We start from the raw sequence: 4786 nt of genomic DNA, 5'->3' as shown, positions 1-4786 counted from the left end.
TTTCCTAATTTTCCCCTTCTGTCAATGTTCACAGAACACCTCAGTACAGCAAAGAATGAATAAAGAAGCAACTTTCATCAATAAATATCATCCACAACTTAACATGAACACAACATAATAAAGAACACGACTAACCTTACCAATAATACCACTAGCACCCATACATCCCTTACACTATTCATATTACAGTATTATATCGACCCTAATTGCACCTTGTCCAGAACTACTTACCTCCCTTACACAATCTTTTTTTACTCAGGGACTAGTAGACCCGAACACCATTTAATAATCAGTGCACATTCAAAGCCAGTGAAAAGTAAAGACGATACTGGTTTGACTTTGAACCTCTTTAACAATTCAAAATAATGAATTTAATTCCTCTTAATTCTACCTCAGTTCATCTAATTGTATTTATTTATCGCTACTTTTCATAAAAAAGCCTTTATTTTTTTTTATATTCACTGTGCTTTTTTTTTTTTTGCTTCTTTCTTCTTACTTTTCCCATATATATACATGGCCGTTTTCGTGCGGGTGACACGTAAAAGCACCCACTACACTCTCTGAGTGGTTGGCGTTAGGAAGGGCATCCAGCTGTAGAAACTCTGCCAAATCAGACTGGAGCCTGGTGTTGCCATCCGGTTTCACCAGTCCTCAGTCAAATCGTCCAACCCATGCTAGCATGGAAAGTGGACGTTAAACGATGATGATGATGATGATGATACATATATGGGTACAGGATGTCACCAACAGTAAACAACATGAAGTACGAAAACAAATGAGTTCAATATGCAAACAACAAGAGAAACAAATGGAAAACAGGACAAGTAACACAAAGAATGACCCTTCATCAGTTGTCAGCTGTCTATCTACTCTTCATTTCGAGCATTAAATGACAAGTTAGACCAAAACGAGGGTATACATATGTATATATATATAGCTGTGAGTGGACACAGGTATGCACCTATATCTGTGTGTGTGTGTGTGTGTGTGTGCCTTTTTATGAATCAACTATTTTAAAGCATATATATATGTAGCTTGACTGAATTTAATTGTATTCTGATTCCTGTCTGATGATGTGATTAGCATACTTGAACACAGAAATGTGCATTATAGATATGAAATGAAGAAATACCAACTTCATATTTCATGATTTTCTCTCATATTAGCTGTATTCTTTATACAAAACAATAAACCTGCTATAAAATTATTTGAATTTCACTGGGTCAAGTAACATCGATACTATCAAAAGCCACAACCTTTGTCACACAGCTAGCACATCCATTTTCACTTATATATGTGACAAGAGCCAAGAAGCTTGAAACATCGATGTATGGGATCCTGAATGAACCAGATGTTTTCACACTTTTTTACCATAAAGGAGATATATTCTCCAGGGTAACTACAGTGTATTTGCCTTTTAGCAGTTGAAATATGTCACAAACATATTTCAACTAACCTAAATTCTGCTTATGCCTAAGCACTGTTTAGCGCTAACATTTCATTACACACACACATACACACACACACAAAATAGACAAATGGGTTATCTGATATTGCTACAATTGTTTCATTAGAAATTTTTGTGCAATAAGCATAATATAATTGATTGATTAATATGTTATATAACTCCCAACTCATCAGGCCACCAAATAAGCAGGTGAATGATAACTTGTTGATTAATCAACAGATCATTGACAAGTAAAATTTCTATCAGTATGACTAATATTCAATAAAATTCTAGAGGGTGTGTCTCCAATCTAGGAGAGTGGGTAATGTAATAAGGTTGTAAAATATAAGGATAGTTATAGGCATTAATATCTTAAGGAAGTCATTAAGCCAAGCAATGTCATCTGTAAAGGACAGGCATAAACATCCTAAAGAAGTCATTAATCTATTAACATATTAAGCAATCTAATTGTATTATTTTGTTGTGTCTGGGGGCAGTCATACTGCCTTAATATCTAAGACACTCACTGGTTCAATTTCCCTCTTATTTATTATTTATATTTTTCTCTTTTCCAATATTTTCATTGCTTTTGCAACCTTGTCAATGGATGTTGACTCTGTCCATTATTGGAGTTGTGTTCCTTTTGTCTGTTTATGCACATGTATTTGCACTAGTGTGCATATCTATGCACATATGTATGCATGTATGAATGTGTGTGTACATATGTATTCTGCATATGTATGTGTTTTTGTGTGTGTATGTTTGTGTATGTATGTGCGTGTGTTTGAGTGTGCACCTCTATTTCCTTGCATGTGTGTATATGAGTGTGTCTATGTATATGAGTCTTTGTGACTATGTACATGCATCTGTTATGCATGGATATGTGTCTCTACATGTCTTCATGTGTATATATGGTCATGTATTTCTGTCTCCTTGTGTGTGTGTGTGTGTGTGTTTCTCTAGCTATATTACCTGTGTACCTATCTGTTGACTTACCAATGTATTTATCTGTTTACCTACATATCTATTTACCTATATATATATATTTGCCTACATAACAACCTACTAGTAAATGTATGTATGTGTGTATACAGGGTTAGTCTTACATACCACTCAGTTCTCATTAGTGCATGTAGTATTTTCGAAGGGGTATGTCCTCCATAATTGTAATCTGATGGAGTTCTCTGGCTTCTCAACAATCTTAATGCTAAGTTTGGTCTCCCTCAGAGACTTCCTAAATCTACAGGCTAATTCCCCATGGGGTGTGGCCACTACAAATATCACTCCTTGATATTTGTCAGCCTTGTACCATGTGTTCTTATTTTTGCTTTGTCACAAACCGTCTGTATATTATTCCAGTCTTTACCTCTGTATCTAGGGCAGATACCACTGGCTTCATTACATATGATGCTATCTAACTTCTTTCTAGCTCCCCTGTATACACAAATCCTATCTTTCTGGTCATACCAGAAAATTGCATGCGGTGCATGAAGTTATGTACATGTTTTCTTGTTAGCAACATCATATAACCAATTTATCTGTTTTTATTATGTTTTAACACCATGCTTAAGTTTCCCTTCATCTTTCATTACTTTTGAATCATATTGGAATTGTGGATTACCAAATGACAGTGATCTTCTCTCATCAATGTATTCTCTGCAAAGACAATCAATAACTTGACAGTCTGTTTTGTCTAACCAATTTGTGGCATTCTTCACTTTGATATGCCTTGATTCTTTATGGACCCCATTCAATAAAAACTATATATATATATATATATATATATATAAATCAAAATAAGCAACAAGGATATCCAGAGGTAATGCAGTACGATTGTTTCATGCAACTCCATTTAATTGAACAATGCAATCATTACATCAATTTAAAATGCAGAGCAATCCTCAGCTGCACAAAGACAGAATTTAATTAAATTAGAACAGATGGACACATTAGTATAATTATACCTAAAATCTCCAAGAAGTTAAGGCGATAGACAAAGAACATATTGCTTCTACTACAGTATAGATGTTACTAGATTATCAAGAAGACTCTGCCTGTCACTGATTTTATTTGTTTTTATGGGATCAAATCGAGTACTGGGCACCGCTAAATGGAGCTTGCATGTCCAAAACCATCATTTATTAAGCCACCATAGACTCCGTATCCACTAAGAATGCAGTTTCCACGAAGAAATACATGGGCTTCACAGAGAGTAATTTCAAGGCCAGATACAATAATCACACTTTGAGTTTTAAGCATTGGGATAAAAGAAAAACGACAAAATTATCCAGTCATATATGGTCTTTAAGAGATAAAGATGCCGGTTACAACATCCATTGGAAGATCTTAGCTAAGTGTAAACCCTACACCAGCGGTAGTGGAAGGTGCAGTCTGTGTGATATGGAAAGATGGCTTATTTGGAAAGGCAGCTTGGACCCCACCACATGTCTAAATTCAAAGACTGAACTCTTCGGATCATGTCCACATGTGACCAAATATTTGCTACGTTTTTGGTCCCCCTGAGGCTACAGATTGGACTTGCTTTCTATTACATATATATATTTTTTTTGTGTCTCTATAATTATTTCTTATACTATATATACATATTTTTTTTATATATTTTTTAATATTTGTGCTGATGGGCAGCACTGATAGGCTTCCATATTAAGTTTTTTCACCTTTTTCACTTTTTACCTGAATCTTATATTTTTATTTTTGGTTTTTATATTTCGATATTATAATATATTTTTAATTATTTTTAGGTTTTTACATAGGTATAGAGTTAATGGTTTTTGTATTTTTCCACATATAGTTTTTCTGTTTTTCTCCCCTCCAAACTTTTTCAGTGCGCTTATAGGCATGCACAAGGAACATTATATGTGCGAGGATACGTGCGCATGTAGATATAAACATACACACATTGAGATATGTGCGTGCGTGTATGATATACGCAAATTTAGACGGGTTCTGACACCACACAGTAATTTCCCTTTGTTTATGTTTGTTTATTTTTCCCTGCTTATTTCCCTAACGGTTATTTTTCAAAAGAATCTCCGGTGGCTGGATAACTGAAGAGATGGTTGGAACGGAACCCCACCCGGGCATCGGAAACTCTGAGTTTTATCATGGCTACTGAATAAGTGTCACATATCTTTACAGATACATTCCTCTATTTGCATAATATCGAGGTCTCTTTCTTTCTTTTGTTGCCATTCCTTCCAAATATATATGTATATATATATATATATATGAATATATATATATATGTATATATATAACACAACCCCACTATTTACTGACTTATATATGTATATATATATATATATTCATATATATATA

This window comes from Octopus bimaculoides, chromosome 5, assembly GCF_001194135.2.
Source record: "Octopus bimaculoides isolate UCB-OBI-ISO-001 chromosome 5, ASM119413v2, whole genome shotgun sequence".
Classification (NCBI taxonomy): domain Eukaryota; kingdom Metazoa; phylum Mollusca; class Cephalopoda; order Octopoda; family Octopodidae; genus Octopus; species Octopus bimaculoides.
Note: the sequence above shows the minus strand (reverse complement) of the source record.